At 42.1% G+C, this 20,588-nt stretch overlaps 1 long non-coding RNA gene across 1 annotated transcript in view; it reads left to right on the top strand.

Moving 5' to 3' along the window:
• The first annotated feature begins 11,038 nt into the window (after window positions 1–11,038).
• The window catches only part of LOC144761274 (uncharacterized), a 61,703-nt gene continuing 52,153 nt past the window's right edge, over window positions 11,039–20,588 (top strand). Inside the window, exon 1 of the long non-coding RNA XR_013595656.1 lies at window positions 11,039–11,151. This is a non-coding gene — a long non-coding RNA (uncharacterized LOC144761274). The remainder of the gene's footprint in view (window positions 11,152–20,588) is intronic.

Below are 20,588 nucleotides of genomic sequence, written 5' to 3'. Positions count from 1 at the left end.
TCCCGGCAGCTTATACTCGTAAATCTGAAAAGGGAAAATCTATTATTGATTTTATCATGGTAGACTATGCCGGTTTTCACCTATTGAAGGATATGAAGGTCATTGAGACTAATCTTAGTGACCATAATGTGCTGACGCTTTCTGTTTCCGTTAAGCTTCAAAAAGCGGATCCGTGGAGTCTGGATATAGATTCTGTGAATTTTGACTCCAGCTCAGGGAAATGTTTTTGGAACCCTTGTACTGTTGGAAATCTGATGCCTCTTTTGTATTTTACTGTTGAGAATTTACCCCTCTGGGAAGGGAGAGTGCTGTTATGTTTTAATAATTTTTTAGATTCTGTAACGGCTAGTGCAAAAAAGAAACCAGGTCTGAAACAATCCCCTGTAGTCCCTCATCCACTAAGGGCTTTAAATAGAGAAATAAACAAAGTTGTAAGGGGGCAATTTTTATTCTTTACCCAAGAAGCTAAGTCTAAGTTGCTTATCTTAAAAAGAAGGAGAGTTAGGCTTAAGGCCCGCTTAAAACGGTCTAAGGAAGATGCCCTCTGGATCCAACTGAGGGAAGCTTCTTATAATGGCCAAGCCAAGACATTCTGGTCCCTAATTGGCAAAGGTTGTGGTACCAGAGCCAGTCCTACGCCTATTGCCATTGAGGAACAGGTGTGGGTTAATTATATTGAGAAGTTGTACAGTAGCAATAATTCTCATGTTTTTAATGTTGAATTGGATAATGTCTCACGTATACCTGATTGTCCTACAGAAAAGGAAATTGAATGTGCCATTAAGAATATGCGTTCCTCTGGTGCGATGGGTCCTGATAAAATCCCAATTTTAGTATTAAAAAACCAGAGCGAACTTTGGAGTAAAATACTCTTCCCAGTGTTTAAATTTTGTTTTTCTAGCGGAACAGTCCCCCCCTCCTGGAAAGGAAGTATTATTGTCCCTTTATATAAAAAAGGGGCACGAGATCTACCACAAAACTATCGTCAAATAGCTTTGCTTGATGCGATTGGTAAGGTCTTTGCAAAATGTGTGCTTACTTTAATGAATCAATGGGTATTTGAATATAAAATCCTTCCCATGGAGCAAACAGGTTTCAGACAAAATCACGGAACTCTTGATAACCTGACTGCATTGCAAGTTATCAATGAAAAATATGTGAAAGTCCGTGGTGATCAGGTATATGGCGCCTTTATTGATTTCTCCACCGCCTTTGATAAGGTAGATAGAATTTTGCTTTGGAGAAAGTTATTTAACTTGGGTATGCCTTCATTCCTTATTAAGTTAATTCGCGCCCTTTATTCTGACACTTGGTGCAGAGTTCTACTTGGAGGTGAACGTGGTGTATCTAAATTAATTCCCACCTCCAACGGGTTGAAGCAAGGTTGCCTTTTGGCTCCATTGCTATTTTCCTTATATACAGTTGATTTACCCGTCACTCTCTCTGCTTGCGCCGGTATTGCCCCGTATTTGGGTGGAGCTCCAATTGCATGCCTTATGTATGCAGATGACATCTTGATTTTGGATCTCACCCCAAAGGGCCTGAACAATCGGCTGCATGCATTGTCTGAATATGCTGAAAGCCATTTCTTATCTATAAACACGGCAAAAAGCAAAGTTATTTGTTTTTCTGGTAGAAAGAAGCCTAAATGCCTTAATTATCCATGGGTTGTGGGGGGGAAAAAACTGGAATGTGTGAAATCCTATATCTTCCTAGGTAAAATTGTCACTTATAATTTAAAAGACAAACAACACATTGACAATAACTCTTGTAAGGCTATTTCGCAGGGAAAGAGCTTAGTTTCCCTATATAAAGCCACAGGTAGAAGGCATTTTTCTATTCTTTTAGATGTTTTTAGAGCGAAAGTTCCTGCCTCCCTGTTATACGGTATTGAGTTAGTTGATCTAAAAAAGTGGAGTTTTTTAAACTCTGCGGAAGGGAAAATTTTACGTAGTTTAATGTCTGTAGGTACTGCAAATTCAACTGCCTCCTTGAGACAGGAACTGGGTTTACGTAGCAGCTGGGTCCAAGGTTTGGCAAGTATCATACGTTGGGTAGTAGCTTTATCTAAAGGTGAACCTAATACCTTACGAGTTCTTATAAAAAATTATTAGGATCTTTTAATGACTTCTCACTGATTGTAAAAAACTTCAGATTTGCCGTGTTAAAATTGAAATTGGATGAGGAGACTTTATTTCTATTGTCCTCTCTCCAATTAAAAACGGTTCTGAAGTCAGCCTCCTGGGAATTGGGGTTTTGTCAGGATAGAGACCTTTGTCTAGCAAAAAAAGGTTGTACGCCTGTTATTGAATCTTATACCCTGCGGAAAGCTCAACCATATATGCATTGGAATATCTCCCATGGCGCCAGGCGCCTTGTGTATTTATTAAGACACAATTTGCTTCCGCTGAAAGTTCTACATGCCAGCTGGTTTGGTCATTCGGCACGCTGTGATCTTTGTCAATTGTATGATCAGGACTTAGATCACGTCATGTTTGTCTGTCCGACACTGATGCCTTGCAGGCGTAGATGGTTAAGACCAATTTGCTTACAACTCAACATATTATCTGCTTCTTTGTTTAAGGCTGCCTTGATTAACCCACCTAATGAAATGTTTGCTTTTAAACTGTACAACTTTTTAAAATGTTTTTTGGACCTGTATTAAGATGTTTCTTGTAATTTTGATGGAATAATATTTTAAGTATGTTTTGTTTGTATGTATATGCTGTTTTATGTGGACCTCATAAAGAGTTCCTTATCATAATAAAATAAAACTTGAACTTGTGTGTAATGCAGACTTCTCACACAGGCATGATGGTCTGCCCACGTAATGTGCATATACATTTGTACACAGTGCTGTGTATTAATGAAGTCTTGTCCAGCTTACATTCGCTGGCAGCATTTTGGTATGATGTTGTGCTTTTTGGCAATTAAGGTGGATTTTGTGAAGTGACAGCAGCTATTTACAACTCTGTGTTTATGCTGTTTTACCACCTGTGATGTGTCATCTACTCACAGGGCTGGGTGCACATGATTTAGCAATGTACCATATGCCTGCCAAATAGGCTAATTTTGTTTTAACAGTAGTTAGTATGTACACCCTAGCTACCTAATTGACTACAAGGGATCAAGGTGTGTATGCTTGTCACGTGTGCATTACACTGATTCAATAGTTCTGTCAATGTTGTGGTTGTATGAGTCATTGTGTACGTTTTTACCGGCATCTCATCTTTTCCTATTTCCACACGTGTCCCCTGCCAGATTGCAGAGGAGAAGACCTGTTGACAATGGAGGTTAGAGACATTGCCTTACCCTTCAAGAGCTTTGTGCTCAGTTGGAGCCCTATTTAAGGCCTCACAGAATCAATACGACACTTTTGACAACAACAGTGAAGTTGATGGCTGCCCTGCATTACTTTGCCACCGGTTCGTTTCAGCACATGGTGGCCATCGCAGTGGGGTGTCTTAACCTATGTTCAGCATGGTGTTGTGTGATGTCCTGTCTACATTGTTAACATAAAAGGACAGCTACATCCAGTTTCCAGAGACATGATTTGCCAAATGTGAAAGGGGAATTTTATGACCTTGGTCACTTCTCAAATGTTGTTGGAGCCATTGACGGCACACACATTGACCTTGTACCACCACAGGTATGACAGCACATCTACTGAAACAGGAAGCATTACCATTCAATAAACGTGCAAGTGGTATTCCAATCCGATCCGATAATATCCCACGGTTGTGCAAATTTCCAGGCTCAGCACATGATTCCTACATACTGAGGAACAGCATCATCCCACAGTTGATGGCAAATCTTCATCCATAGAGGGCCTAACTTGTTGGTGGGTGATATGTGTCAATATTTGTGGTCTATGTGTGACATGCTGGCCCCCTCCTCAAATACTTTAATTACATTGTTCCTCTGTATTTCACACAACTGGTGACTCAGCGTATCTCAACCGGTCTTGGTTGCTGAGCCCACTGAGGAATCCAAGGACGACAGGGAAGGTCTGCTTCAATGATGCCCATGGGAGGACACGTCGGATAGTGGAGCGGGCTTTTGGACTCCTGAAGGTAAGATTCAGGTATCTGGACAAAAGCGGCAGTGTACTCCTCTACTCTGCATGCTCCACAACCTGGCCTTGCGCAAGGAGATCCCCCTGATTCAGGACGATGATGAGCAGCAGGAGCCCCCAGCTGCAAATCCAAGCATGCCCAGTGACGATGAGGAAAGTCTTGACCTGCATCAACAGCTCATCAACAACTACTTCCCACTGCATTGAGATACTGTGACTGTGGGAGCAAGATATCCTTATACCAAGACCCATCAATCACCCAAAGTGATGTCTCATCATCTGGGTTTAGGTACCATCCTATCAAGGAAAACCGATCTATATGTTTGATCGGAAAAACCTTGACTCGTAGGAAGGCTACAGGATGACTGGTTAACCCACAAAGAGCTTGCTCACATCCATAGACTCACTTGAAAAGGTGAGAGGATCAAAAGAGTGTGAATAAAGTGCAGTGCTAAATAAAAGTGGGAAAAAGTAGTGTTCTAAAAATGACTAAGGAGTACTTATCGCAACTTTATTCATCAAGTCCCCTTGCCATTGTTAAAAAGCAGGATGTTGACGCTCAAGATATTCAAGACGTCAAACAAAGTGAAAGGTCGACATGTTTCTGCCCTCGCGAAGATCTAACTGTATCGGGGCATTCTTCAGGACCAGGCTATAAACAAATACAGCTGCTGCTACAAAAGTGTAAATTATAATAGTGCAAAATTATATTATACAGTACATATACTCCACCGGTAATGTCCAACTTGAGTAGTTTTACTGGTACATTAACCGAAACCTGTAAAAAACAAGCATCATGTATATGTCAAAAGAATTACTCCTCAACTGAACTCACTCTCAAACACACTGTACTAGCGTGAAGGAACGCTTATGCATTTCTTATGTTATGTGGTGATACTCATAGTTGGTTTATCACTTACCCATAACAATTGGGTGTAGCCCTCACCTCTACCTGGCTCATTACTCAGGGAAGGGGGCCCCGCTCTAAAATAAGGACAAAAACACACAGTCAGTGATATGCCTGCATCACTACTATGAACGTCTTAAGTTTACTAAACTCTCTCATGACTAGGACCAATGATCAGTACAGCCCCGCCGATCTAATCCTCGAGGGGTACCTATCATTAAAAAGAATTGAATCTCTGCTTAACAAGAGGATGGTGTCCTCTCCATAGTGAAAACCATTTCAAATACATTACACATCTTAGTGTTCCATAGCTCCTCATTGGGGTATCCTGATGTCAAGTATAGATAAGTTAGCGGTATCTCAAAGCAGATATCAAGGAAGATATTAATGCAATCACAGTAAAGCATGCTGTTCCCTGATACTACTTTTAGTACTTATTTTAGAGCGGGGCTCCCTTCCCTGAGTAATGAGCCAGGTAGAGGTGAGGGCTACACCCAATTGTTATGGGTAAGTGATAAACCAACTATGAGTATCACCACATAACATAAGAAATGCATAAGCGTTCCTTCACGCTAGTACAGTGTGTTTGAGAGTGAGTTCAGTTGAGGAGTAATTCTTTTGACATATACATGATGCTTGTTTTTTACAGGTTTCGGTTAATGTACCAGTAAAACTACTCAAGTTGGACATTACCGGTGGAGTATATGTACTCTATAATATAATTTTGCACTATTATAATTTACACTTTTGTAGCAGCAGCTGTATTTGTTTATAGCCTGGTCCTGAAGAATGCCCCGATACAGTTAGATCTTCGCGAGGGCAGAAACATGTCGACCTTTCACTTTGTTTGACGTCTTGAATATCTTGAGCGTCAACATCCTGCTTTTTAACAATGGCAAGGGGACTTGATGAATAAAGTTGCGATAAGTACTCCTTAGTCATTTTTAGAACACTACTTTTTCCCACTTTTATTTAGCGCTGCACTTTATTCACACTCTTTTGATCCTCTCACCTTTTCAAGTGAGTCTATGGATGTGAGCAAGCTCTTTGTGGGTTAACCAGTCATCCTGTAGCCTTCCTACGAGTCAAGGTTTTTCCGATCAAAAATATAGATCGGTTTTCCTTGATAGGATGGTACCTAAACCCAGATGATGAGACATCACTTTGGGTGATTGATGGGTCTTGGTATAAGGATATCTTGCTCCCACTCCAACAAACTGGTACCCTAGTTTTTGCTTCATTTGGCTGACTCACTTCTCTCTCACTCTGTCTGTGTAGACCCAGGGTGTTCTGTATTGAGTATATATGTGAATAGGGGATATTCACCCTGCAGGTCTGTAAAACATCCCTTAGACCCCCCAGTATTGTTGTCATGATTAGATACTGTGACTGTGACAGTTTGCTTTGATGTTACGGCAGAAGCATTGATGATGTGTTGGGATGCTGGCTGTTGTTAGCACACTACTGTGGGGTACTTTGTGCATCGCTGCATTGATGATGTGTTGGGATGCTGGCTGTTGTTAGCACACTACTGTGGGGTACTTTATGCATCGCTGTGTTTGTATATCCACTTATCTGATGTCTATGTTGAGGCTGTTTGTCAGTGTTTTCTGATACGATTCTTGTACAGTGTTGACCGGTAGTGTATTGTTGCTGTGCTGCCTCAATTTTATCTTCTTGTTGTGTCGTTCTACGTCCTTGCCCTATCAATGAATTGTCACAATCTCATCTGGTAATATATTTAAATTTGAATTTACATTGTACTTACTCTGACAAAAATACAACTCACACAGGCATGGGTGATAATTCTGTTTATTTTCATGCATATGGTGTTTCTTGAAAAAGTGGATTAGATATTAATTGTGTATAAAGAGTGGTTCAGTTGTCAGTGATGGTAACAGAGAAAAAAAGTAGTCACCGCAATAGTGGAATACCACAGTCCAACAGACTCCTGCCATCAATATGGCAATGGGGGACAGGATGTTCAACAAAGTCAATGTTCTGGCAACACTGGTGACATTATGGTTGTCTTAGCATCCTGGCTTGGCTTGGTACTTTGCCACAAGATTCTCCTCTGGTGTTTCTTGGACGTCCTTGCCTGTGCTTGGTGGTGGGGCTCTACTGTAGGCTCAGAGGTGTCTGAGGAGTCATCGGCTTGCACAGCTCATCCCTCCCTCTGGCAGCTGCAGAGGTGGTGGAAGTATCAGCAGACTGGCCGCTGGAGGGGGCGGAGGCAATACTTGAGCTGCATGTATGTCACTCAGAAAACCCACAAGCTGTCCCATGAGATCTACCAATTGTCCCATACGGGTGTCCATGGACCTCTGCGGCAGGCGGAGCTCACGCAGTTCATCTCCAACCTGGCCCATCTGTCCCTGGTTCTGCTGGTGTGCCCCAAGGACTGCAATGGTGGCCATGTCTTCGGTCTCTGTGTCCTCCTGTGACTGGCCCGCAGTTGCCCTCTCACCTGCACTGCATACCAGGATGTGTGGACTTGGCTGTACATGCACCCACACACTGTCCTCAGTATCCTCGGTGTGGGTGGGGGTGTTGGTAACCTCTGAGGCAGGGACAGTGTTGCAGGCAGCAGTGCTGATGGTGGTGGTGGTTGCTGCACAGGTAGTTGGTGCAGGGCTCAGCGTTGCTGTTGCTGTGATGGCAGTTGGGGTGGTGGTGGGGCCAAGGAGGCCCTCAGAATGAGTACCCCTGGCAGGCCTGAAGGGCCAGGCTGGTGCTCCTCATCCGAGAATTGAAGAGAAGTTGCATCCAAGAGTTCCTGTTCCAGGGAGGGAGACTAGCTCTGCTGGTTGCTGGTTATCTCGCCAGCTTTTGATTGTGATTCACCTGTTGGACAGAACTTATATCGTCAGGATGTTAAGTATATTCCACAATATTGGTAACAGTTTTTGATGTTTAACCCGTTTACATCGGCGGACATTCTGCCACGGTGCGGGCATTCTACAGAGAGGGAGGGGCTGCGTTGGCCAACGGTCATGCGCAGCACCCAGAAGGTAGTGCTCACGTCAGCCGTTGACCGACGCGAGCACGGAACGGGTTAAGTAGAGAAGTCCAAACCTTTTGCATTGAAAATGCTAGTCATTTGTAACAGTTTTTCTGCACTATGACATGATCTTGAGGTACATACATTACTTGTTTAAGAGGTGGCATATGTTTTACCTATGCAAACATTTCCTAATTTGTGTAGGGCATTTTGCATTCCCAGCATGTGGGTTGTGGTCTTTGAATGAGTGTCTATGTATGTATTTTGTGCATATGAACCTTCATGCTTTGCTAAACTAGGACTTAAACATAGAATTTTGCACATATCGTTATTGGGCTCTGCATTTCTTAACATGAGACTTTGTGATTGGAAGTGTGGGTTATGTGACTTAAATACGTGAGCATAGCTGTGTGCAGTGGATGTGACATACGGAGGATTGTAGAGTTGGCTAACAAGTGAGGGATGTGGTGGGCAGATTGCTCCATCCTGTTCAGGGGTGATGCAAGTGAGCATAAGCTGGCTACCTACTTGTAAAGTGAAGCAGAGGAAGGAGATGGCTGCCACATGGCTCTGGGGTAGGGAGGGTGTTCCATGCTGTTCAGGGTTGAGGCAAGAGAGCATGAGCTGGCTGCCTACCTGTAAAGTGAAACAGAAGAGGGAGATGGCTAACACATGGCTCTGGGGTGGGGGAATGTTCCATCCTGTTTGGGAGTGAGGCCAGAGGGCCTTGTGGGAGTTGTAGTGCTGTTCTCATGTCCCAACAACCCTCATCCCTCGTAAGATGGCTACCTACCTGTAAGGAGCTACAGAGGAGTGAAATGGCTGTCACATGGCTCTGGGGTGGGGAGGGTGTTCAATACTGTTCAGGGTTGAGGCAAGAGAGCATAAGCTGGCTACCTACCTGTAAGATGAAGCAGAGGAGGCAAATGGCTGCAAATGGTTCTGGGGTGGGGAGGTGCTCCCTCCTATTCAGCTGTGAGGCAAGACGGCCTGGTGGGTGTTGGAGTGCTGGCTGCCTGGCCCCATACACCTGTGGAAAGATGGCTACCTACCTGTAAGGTGAAGCAAAGGAAGGAAATGGTAGCCATGTGAGACAAATGGTTATAAGCGTGCATTGTACATAAGTACATTTTTGTCTGGGAAATGTAGCTCAATGGTTGTGTATGACAGTACATGACAGTATGATGGAATAAATGTGTTCGTACTTACCATTCTCCACTCCCTCAGCTATTCCTGTGAGACTCTCTGGATGCAGGATGGCAAGCACCTTCTCATCCCATTCAGTGAATGTTAGTGGTGGAATGGGAGGGCCTCTGTCAGTCCTCTGAGCCTCCTCATGGTTCCTGTTGGCACAGTATTTCATCCTGCTCTTGAGGTCATGTCACCTCTTCTTAATGTCACGCAGGGTGGTACCTACTGCATTAACTTTGTTGACAATTCTTTCCCACATTTTATTTTTTTCTAGCAAGTAGGGTCTGTTGGACCATGGCTCCAAACAAATGTGGTTCTACTCAAATTATCTCATCTACCATCACTGAGTACTCACTGCCTGTGTATTTGAGCATTTTTTTCTGTGACATGGTGTATGCTGTGCAAATTTAAAAAAAGGTGCAAAAAGGAATGTGTTGCTGGAGGTGTGAAAGGTGTGTGGATGAAAAGTCTTGGTGTGTAGAGATAGGTAGGTGTGATGGTGTGCTGTGTGATAAGTTGCCTCTCGTAATAGCTGTTGTGTCTGGCCCTTCAAAGCTGTGGTTTTGCAAAGGATGCTGGTCAGGGAAGTGGTTAGTTTTATTTTCTGCTATGTGGGTGTGTCCACCTGAGGAATGACCATCTGGTGTATTTTTCCGTTATGACATTGCGTTTGACCATTTTTGCTCGTTACCACAGGTCTGCGATCTCATCATAATTTGCCTTGTGGTCATGCTGCTGGTAAATTGGCTTTTTTATTCCAGAAAACTGCTTTTCCATCCACCCTGGTTGGATTTTCAGGATTCCCGACTGTAGCGGACAGAGTTTTGTCAAATCCCACCGCCGGGGTCGAATTTTTCGACCATTACATCGTAATGTGACCACCGGAATTGCCGCGGAACATGTGCCCATTTTTTTCCGTAACCACAGCCGTCAGGGGACTTTTCCGTCTGCCATCGTAATGAGGCCGTAAGCATTTAAAAATTGACAGTAAACCTTTGTGAAAAGCCTTTCACTGTGCACGAACACATGTTGCCACATTTTCACTAATTTTTGATTTGTTGACCTCGAAACAATTTTGGCTAACATCTGTAGATTATGCAGCAGATGGTGTATTTGTGACAAATGTGGCAAATCCATATTTACGTGAAAAAAGCAGCGCCTGTATAATTGTATTATAATTTCAGTGGCTCTGACAATAGCTGAACTACGTGGCTGTGTCTCCTGTGTTTCTGACTCATTCAATATTGCCCAGCTCACATTTCCCCTAGGGAGACAATGCGTCTATGGGTGTTACAGCTGTTTCCTTTTCTCTTTAGTGAGGAGGATTCAAAGATTATCTTTGGATTTTCGCTACCCACAAATTGTGATAGCATTCACGTTTGATATGACTTACCTTTGTCTTGATGTTAAGTCCTTTTTCTTCTTGTGAGAACCAGAATATGAGCTTAGAAACCTAAAGGATTCGGCGTCTGCTAAATATCCCCACACAACAGTGCAAAAACCTAGATCTTTGAAACTGAACATGAGAGTTATTGCCCTTTTTTCAGTATACACCTATTTCCCATGATATTTATGTTCAAAAGTATCTAAATGTGCTTTTACTTAAATGGGTGAAACTGTATCTTTTGCATTGTCAAAGGGACATTAATCTTGGAATGTTTACTTTTTTACAACAGATGTATGCCAACTCTACACTTTGAACATCAATACATTTTCTGAATTTATCTCTAGGTTTTGTGGAAATAGTGTTTCTCCAGTATACATAGAGGCAGGATCCAACAGCATACACCTACTGAGGTCAGGACTGCCTGTTTCTAGCGTTGACAGCCGTCCCTCCTCTGCTTCCACTAAAAGGTCCCAGGTACTGGCCGAGGCAAGGCTTCTGGGCTTTCTTCTCTCTGCACCTTAAAGTTGACGGCAACATGAAGGTTCTCTGCGTATTGCTTATGATTATCATCTTCTCTGTGAGTGCCTCTGGTAAGGTCTTTTCTAGGGAATACAAGTGGGCCCTAACAGTGCAGCCTTATGGATTGTAGTACCTGCGGATATAGTGCGAGAACTTGCTTGATGTTTATAGATTGCCCTTGCAGATCCAAACTGTTTATGTAGCTCTCCCAGGTGACAAATTTCATGAAGGGTAGTGTTTAAAATAAGAGAGATTTAAACAATGAGTAGTTTATGAGATAGGAGATAACCATGGATCAGTTGGAGGTCTTAAATTGTTGTAGTGACTACTACCACGAAGAGCTTAATACAGGTATTTTGGGGTAGTGGCGATATAAGCACCTGTCATGGTGCATCAAGGATCGCAACATAGTGCTTGAATATTTGTTTCTTCTATCATGGTAGCCAATGATGCTGTAGTGAGTCAGGGGATGGAGCACCCAAAGGGTTTGGTCTCTGATCGTAGGACCTCATACTGGCAGAATAGATGGCACTGCGAGATTCAAAGAGCTATCGAGATGGCATTGGCAGTCAGCCAGAACCTAGGAATGGTTTCAATGATTCCAGCTCCCCTACAGTAAAGTTTGTCCTGTCATCCACGCCGTGGTCTCAGTCTGGGATTTCCGTTGCTATGGAGTACCTTCCTGGGAGAACCTGAAAGATGTCCTGCACATCTAACCTGGGCTTCTATTGGAATTCTATAACGCATATTAGCAAGCCCATTATCGCCGTTAAAGCGGCAGTTTCCTGCGGCTAAAACAGCGATAATTTTAACGAGGTTCTTGCTAATATGCCCCTATGTTCTTCCACTCTCTGCCTCACTCTTTTTTTTGTGACTTTTTCCCGTATTTGTACAACTATTGCTCTCTTCTTTTTTTCCAAGTTTTTTAATCAGACCCCCAACCTCTCCTACTTTGGGTGCCTCTTTGGCCTTGGTCATTTCTTCCATCCTTCTTTCCACCACTTAACACCTTTTCTTCTTTTCATCCTGGCTCTTCTTCACTAATCAGTCTGCAGTGGATTACCAGCATATTCATTCTCCCTTAGTTCTTCTTGCAAACCTCCCTAGCCTACTCCTAACCCTGCCCTCATTGCCACTCGCTTTGCTCTTTATTGCCACAAAGGAATGTGTATAACGATTCACACCTCTGAGGATCATATGATCTTGCAAAGCTTTTTACTATTCCTTCTTCATTTGATTCTGGTAGTCACACATCAGTATTTTCACATCCAGACCACTATTTATCCACTCACCAAAATTGTCTTTCCTCAAGTAATATGTCTTCTGTGTTCACATATGAAGATTAAAGCTTCTTCGTACAATTTGTGGCCACCTGTCTGTCTGTGACTAAATCTTGAAGATGGCATTCGATGTCCAAAGTGTAAAATTTATCTATTTATGGAGCTTTGCGGAGTACTGTCTTTTGTTGCATTTTCATATTATAGTCCTAAGAATGGGTAACTAAGGACACTGTTCCTGGAGCTACTTAATCCATTTCCTACTATTAACTGTCAAACAAAATTTTAGACTATCGGGTTGAAAGCCTGCTACATCAGATCTGTGCTTCCGATTTGATCACACTGCATTCATAGGATCTTCTTGAGGTGTGGTAGTCCCAATGTCTTGGAATCTTATTTTCTGTTTCTTATTGTAGGTTTCCAAGTTTGGTTTATTTTTCAGGTTTGTGCTCAACGTATTCCAGACCTGGACTCACACCCCACGGATTGACTTTCCAACATGCGTCTTTCGTTTGATCTTGTTTGAAAGAGCAGGTTAGCCCTTCTGGATCTCTGATTTCTGTTCTGGATGTAATAGGTGAACAGCGACCGCATGTATTTTAGGATGATTCCCATTCAAGCTTTGAAGAAGACGCAGAAGGCTGTAAACGTTACTCTCTGCACCCTGAAGCCAGTGCAATTGTCCTGTGTAGAGCACATTACATTATTTTAGTCTCAAAAGCACCAGGCCTCTTGTCAGTCTGGTGAAGATTTTGGATGTTGTAAGGTTCTTTCTAAGCAACATGAAATGGAGGTTAGTGTTTTTGGTTACTGGTTTGATCAAATGAGAGACCTGGCTCAAACCATGGGCCAAATGTACAAAGCATTTTTCCAGTTGTAATTAAGGTCGCCTGCGACCAGAAAAATGCTTTTTACAAAGTACAAAAGAAAAATTGCGATTCGGTAACTGTTACCAAATCTTGATTTGCATTTGTTACCAACTACTGATTTGGAAGTTGGAAGGAGCATTTTTTGGGCGTCCCTTCCAAATACCAAATGAAAACGGTATGTATTAATTAATATTTTGAGACCAAATTACTTCTTCAAAACAGTAATACTTTACTACCAGTTTAAAATTTATGTTAACCCATTCGCAAAGGGGAATGGATCCGTTGGGAACCCTTTCCCCCTTGAGAATGTTACAAAAATATTTTTTTGCGCAGGCTGTGGTCCCACTGCCTTTTATGAAAAAGCAATCACAGACATGGTGGTCTGGTGGACCTCAGCAGTGTACCATCCATGTGATGGCTGTGATTCCTAATGGGTTGCAGATTGCAACCTGCCTCATTAATATGCATGACCCACTAGGAATCACTAAGGAAACTCAAAAGAGTTTCATACATTAGGAATTCCGATTTCCTAACTGCAATTCAGAGAGAATCACAATTAGGATGTCAGTATTTTACTGCTTTGGGCGGCATCGGCGTGATTAAATCTCCTCCAACTCTCAGGATTATGGTTTCAGTTTTGGTAATGCATAGTTGACTCTCTTTCATTCATTAACAAGGTTCTAGTAAACAAATAGAAATTGTCTTGCCTTCTTATTTATTTATTTATAAAGCGAGACATTCATCCCATTGGGATATCACAGCGTTAACGTAGAGGGAGGGTGGTGAACTAAGTTGGTCTGCTTAAGATCAGTGGCAACAATTCTAAGGAAATAGGTAAGTTTTGAGTTTCTTTCTGAATGCCATATATTCCTCAGTTAGCCGTTGTACCAGTGGCAGCTCGTTCCAGTGTAACGCTGCAAGGTGGGAAAATGTACGCCCACCTGCCCTGCTCTTACTGATTCTTTTTAGTCTCAGCTAACGCTAGAGAGCATGACATTAAGCACCTGGGCGGGATGTAGAATTTAATTCTATTTTAGAGAATCATTGGGCCTGTACAATGGAGTGCTCTGTGTGCATATCCTAAGAGCTTAAATCTTGCTCTTTGGTGCATGGGCAGCCACTGGAGTTGCCTTAGGCATTCCGTCGCGGAGCTGTATCTGTCCTTGTTGCACACCAGTTTGGCCGCTGCATTTTGTATCACTTGCAGGCGTTTGAAAAGGTAATCTGGCATCCCAATGAAAAGTGCATTTCCATAGTCTAGCCTACTGACAAGCAGCACTTGTGTGACTTTCCTCCTGCTTTCCAGTGGGATCCATGGAAAAAGCCTTTTAAAGAGCTTCAGTGTGGCAAAGCTTCTGCCACACAGGGTCCGCAGGTGATCCTGCATAGATAGGGCGTTATCAATGATGACACCCAGGTTTTTAACACACTTCTTGGGTGCTGGGGCCATGCCCAAAGAATGGGGCCACCATGACGCATCCCAGTTATGGTTGGCTCCACCGAGAAGCAGGATTTCAGTTTTCTCGACGTTGAGCTTTAAGGGGAAACATCCTTTACAACGAAACTTTTACAACGCACTACCATTACGACGCAACTTTTACAACGCAAACTATTACAACGCATAGCGCTTGGGGGCGCTCTAGGATAGGGAATAGGTTAATTTACTATCCAATAACCTTCCATAGTGTCCACGGGGACTGGAGTTGGAATAGTAAATTAAACTATTCACTATCCAGCGCCCAAAAGCATTATGCATTGTAATGGTATGCGTTGTAAAACTTGCGATGTAAAGGTAGGCGTTGTAAAAGTATGCGTTGTAACGTCATACATCCAGCTTTAAGCAATGCTATGACATCCAGGTTGCCTTTCAGTGAGACAGTTGTTAAGTTTGGCTCTGGTATCATCATGCCTATTTCCAATGGCTATTGTCCGTTACGTGTCATCCGCATAGGAGCAGAACCCGAAGTCCCATTTCATGGCAATTTTTGCCAAATATGATATATAGGCATTAAATAGTGTGGGGCTCAGTGATGGTCCCTGCGGGACACCACAACGGGGATTTTTTGGCATAGATGAGCAGGCCCTCTGTTGCACAGTTTGTGTTCTGTTGCACAGAAATGAACTGAGCCATTGAAGGGCTTTTACATGTATCCCTTTTTCATGCAGATTTTCCAATAGGAGTTGGTGGGAGACTGTGTCGAAGGCCGCCAACAGGTCTAACAGGATCAGGGCTACTGCCTTTCCCTGGTCCAACAATGATCTTGTGTTGTCCAAGACAGCCAAGGGAGTTGCCTCCATACTGTTGGTGGCCCTGAAACCTGTTTGGGAGGGTTCCAGCAACTCGTTAGATTCTAAGTAGTTAGATAGTTGTCTATAGACTAATTTTTCCAATACCTTGGAAAGATAGGGGAGCAGGGAGATTGTCCTGTTGTTGGCTGGGTTGTTTAGATCTGAACCTATCTTTTTCAGTAAGAGGGTCACTATGGCTTGTTTCCAAATCTCTGGAAAGACTGCTGTCTCCAGAGATTGGTTAAACAGCTGTGTGATGTAAGGGCACAGGGTAGGTATAATTTGTGAAAAAATAAAATGTGGGCAGGAATCAAGAGGGGATCCCGATTTATTTCCCCCACTGCCTTAGCAACCTCTTTTTCTGTGAGAAGGACAAAATTGCCTAGACGTGCTGGGTTGTCGGGTTGGGGGTCCTTGCTTTCCCAGTTGATAAAATCCGCTGGGGTGGTGGTGTTAAATGGAGAGTAAATTGTGCCTATTTTGTCCACAAAAAATTCACTGATTTTTTCACAGCTTTCTGCAGAAGGGAACAAAGTTTGGGACAAACGGGTTGTATTGCATAGCTCGCGTACTATTTTATATAACTTTTGCAGAATTTGCGTTCTCGTGAATTTGTTGTGCAAAGTGTGCCCTTTTGGCCTTCTTAATTGCATGGGTGTAGCTCCTGAGTTCTGTTTTGTACGCTGATTTTTCAGGGTCCATTCTGGATAGTCTCCACTTGTGTTCCATTATTTTGCACTTTTTTTTCAGTGCCTTAAGTTCTGCTGTGTACCACTTTTCAGATAACGTTTTTCTAGATTTAGTTTTAAGTTTCAGTGCGCATAGGTCTAGTTTCTTGGTGATCTCTGTTTCAATGTTCACTGCGCCTCTGTTGGTGGGTAGTGTTCCCAGGATTGCTAGATCACTGGGAGTGAAGTGGTGATGAAATAAGTCAGGTGTGACTAATTTCCAGGCTCTATAGTTTCCGTGCATGGGTTTGGTCACTCTTGCTGTGTCACGGGTGGGGAGAATGAAAAACTGATTAATGAATGATCGGTCCATGTAACTGGTTTGATCTCCTTGCCTATGGTGGATTCTATGTTGGAGAACAATAGGTCCAGTGTGTGCCCTGCGATATGTGTAGGTCCCTTAATCCATTGTTTTAGTTGAAGGATAAACATGTCATTCTCTAGATGGGTTATCACCTTGTCGCTGGTTTTTTCAAAGTGGACTTTAAAGTCTCCGATGACCAAATCATTTTTGTATTTTATGCAGGCGGGAAATAGCTGCGAAAGCAGTTTGACCCTGATTTCTGTCTGATATCCAGGGGGATATAGATCACATCCCCTGAATAGAATATGATTCCCTTTTAATATTTCGAAAGGCCGTAGTTCGTGCTCTCCCAGCTGAGCTACTGTGATGGGGAGGTAAGTAAGATAGTCTTTAAAAAAATAGCTAGTCCCACCCCTTCGCCCTTGCCTGTCTTGCCCTAATATTTTGTACTCAGGTAGCATGGCATTTGCAATATCTGGGGAGTTGTTACCACCCAACCAAGATTCGGTGATAAAAACCAGGTCTGGATTTGTCTCCCCTAATAGTGTCCCAAATCTCGAGAGAGTGTTTGGGCACCAACCTAGCATTAAAGTAGATGCAGTTAAGTATCATTTGATCATACACTTCTCTCTGTGACTGATCGGACTGTGCTAAACTGCACCATTGGCACCACAAACAGGAGAAAGGCCCTTCTGTGTGCGCTGGGGACACTTCGACGCATGTTGTTTGTTTACAAGAGGCATGGGTGGCTAGCGCTATGAGTGACTCTCTTGAATAGCGCAGAGGGCTCGTAGGGTCTTTCTTGGGAGGGGCAGGGGTCCTGGCCCCTGATCCTGGCCGGCGCAGACGGGAGCAGATTGGCTTGCCCTAGGCTGGCTTCGGCGCACCAGCAGTGCGTCTGCTGCACGCACGCTGGCACACCGGGTTAAGTAGGAGGGCAAGCGGAAGAGTTCTTCTTTGTGTTCCCTCAAACTGATGTGGAGAGGAATATCAGCCCCAAACATTTGGATCTGAAATGATGGTTGCTGGATCAACTGGGAGGTGTTTCCATGCATATTGAATTGAAAGGTGAGATCACTTGATCCCTGTGGGGCACGGCATAAGATAAAGGAACTTAGAGAGACATTAATCCCCATCCATTGCCCTACAGTCAGCTTTTTCAATCTCTCAAAGCCTTTCTTTGTTTAATTCAAATTTAATGAAACACAGTTTCTGAAGTATACAAAACAAACAAGCTTCCATAAATATTTTAAATGTGGAAGATGAGTTCTAAAAGTTGATATGTGCAAAGGAGAATCACTTGATTTTCTCCAGTTCGCTTTAAACCCTGAAGGGTATTCAAGTATGCCAATAAGCTGTAATACACAAAATATATCAGGGACATGTTGTTAGTTACTAAGACAACCTTAAGTCAGATTAACAGGTGCTGCAATTACCCCAATTATGAGTTAAACACTGAAAAGGAGTTATAGCATGTGGATTTTGTGATTTCTATACCAAAATCTGCAAGCCCCGATTTTTACCGGATCTTTTTCATGTGTTAACTTTAAGCAGATTTGACCAGCTGAAACTGAAAAACGGTGAGGACTTCATAATTCTGACGGTGTGCAAACAGTGGTTCATGCAGGGTTCACAATATTCTGTCCCACTTGTAATCAGTGCCCGATCCTGGAATGTCTTTGTTCTTAATGTCACATGAATGACTCTTTCTTTTGTTCAAAGAACCTTATTGAATTTTATAAGGCCTCAAAAAGAAATGAAAGTAGGATATAAAATGAACATAGTACAGTGAGTATTGCAAATAATGACATGGACCTGTGGAACTTACATTACACACTCAGAAAAATAGACATTATAAGACAACATCTGGAGCCAAGTGAATTCCAGCAAAATAATTATTGCATCAAGCAGTTAAGTATCAAGGTCACTGAGTGAGAGCATAAAAGGAGTTAGATCCCAAAATAGAATAACTAAGAGTAATTGTTTATAGGAGTATTTCTCTAAGCCTCAATCCATTAGAACATCAGTCAGTTCATAAGACCTTCAAGCTGGTTTTGTGCTACCATGAAATTGGCATGTAGAGTTTTCTAGGCTGAGCTTTCCAGGGAGAAAATTGTAATCTGCGCTTCTAATATAAGAAATACCATTTTTCCAAGGGGCAAAACTAGCATTGTACGTGTTTTTCTAGTTTATAAGGATTAGTTTTCACGCTAGAGTGATCAGTATTTCTCAAAGGTGTCTGTCCATTTCATGAGGAATGCGAGTGTCAAGGGGTCTTGTTAGAAGGTATGTAAATTCCTAAATTGGTTGAATTTGGAATAGTGATTTAACAAATTCAAAAAGTTATTTCTAGAGGTTTTTACGGTGGGGCAATAGAAAAGCATATGAGGTAGGTCACCAATATTATCATTGCAATTCCAAAAGGTGGGACTCTGTCTAAGGTTCAAAAAGGTCTAAAAGGTCCTATGTACTATCATGTATTTAGTTTGTGCTAGGATTGGGGTGATCTTGTCAGTAAAAAGAGATTTCCATATCTTCGCCCAATTAAAGGAATCACTATCATTCAGACCATCTCTTACCTAATAATTCTGTCATTTCCCTAATAATTTCATTGATTTAGGTTGCATATGTTTGTAGATTTTAGAGACTTCATGTTCAGACTTAGTAAGGATATGAGCAGAATATGGATGGACAGGTTCTGTGTCAGGAAATATAAGTTTAAGTAAACATGCTTTTAATTTAAAGAATTTGCAGAAATCAAGATCATTCAGACCATAGGCATGTTGTAAGTTAGCAAAGACAAGGGAATTTTGTCTGTCCCAATTTGTTTAATAGTGAAAAGACTCCAATTGGTCCAGTCGATTCAATGGCACGATTCTCTGTTCAGTTTCATTTTAGGGTTGTTGCAAATGAAGGCCAAGTTAGAGATACAAATGTTATTGTCAAAAGTAGAGTCAACTTTCAATATAGCTGCTCCCGTGTTGTTCAGCATATATTTGGAATGTAAGGGTATTGCTTTGTTCATGGACAAAAATGAAGCAAGGTTGCCTATAGAGAGAGTTCATTCTATTTTTAACCATAGTTGTTGGTAATCTTCAATATGGGTTAGCCACTAAATGCCATGTTTAAGTAGAAAAGCTCGTTCAGCAATTGGCTAGATTAACTCCATCTAGTTCCTTTGGGAATCTTTAATTTCTTTTTAAAAAACTCTAGGTTTTTTATTTTGCCAGAGAAACAATTGAAGTTATGATAATTTTCAAACCTTCCTCACCATGTTAGCCATTTTGTGAGACAGCCTTCTGGTCGGTCTGAGATTCTATTAGTTGCCAGTGTCTCGTTATGCCTAATGGACTCTATCAGCTTATTTCAAAATTCTAAACCTAAATACTTTGTGCAGTAGGGTTGCCAAGCAAGACCTTTATTGCCCACTAACTCTTTTGTTCCTATATGTTTAGCAATGTCTCTTTAGACTTATCTTTTATAAGAGTATATCCCAATATTCTAGAAAATTCCTAACTTGTCACCATTAATGCCTGAATGGATTGGGTCGCCTATTAGGTTATTATTAAGATATCGTTAGTAAATGCTGATGTCTTGACCGTCAGATTTTTACATTTAATGCCAGCAATATTGTCATTAGTCCTAATGTTATACAGAAGGGGCCCAAGGACAAAAAATTAATGAAGAGGATGACAAGGGGAAGACTTGTCAGGTGCCTTGTTTAATGGCAAAAGAGTTACAAATAATCCACCTGCCCTAGAACTAGGTTCTGAGTATAAAGTCATAACCATTTTAACATAGGATTCATCTAGATTGAATGTATCTAGGACCTCGTGTATGACTTTTAAAATCTGTTTGAACCAAATTGGTTTCCATCTTGCCTTTTTAGGGCTTTTAATAAAAGTGCTATACAAATTCAATAAATTCTTATATAAGTAGAATATTCTCCCAAACGAGAATCTACCAAAATGACCTATATGCAGTAAAGATGATGTTGATCATTGGATCAAGATGTGTTAAACAGCAGCCTGCCCTTTACAC

This window comes from Lissotriton helveticus, chromosome 6, assembly GCF_964261635.1.
Source record: "Lissotriton helveticus chromosome 6, aLisHel1.1, whole genome shotgun sequence".
NCBI classification, from domain to species: Eukaryota; Metazoa; Chordata; class Amphibia; order Caudata; family Salamandridae; genus Lissotriton; species Lissotriton helveticus.
The sequence above is the reverse complement of the archived record's forward strand: the minus strand, read 5'-3'. Positions and strand labels throughout refer to the sequence as shown.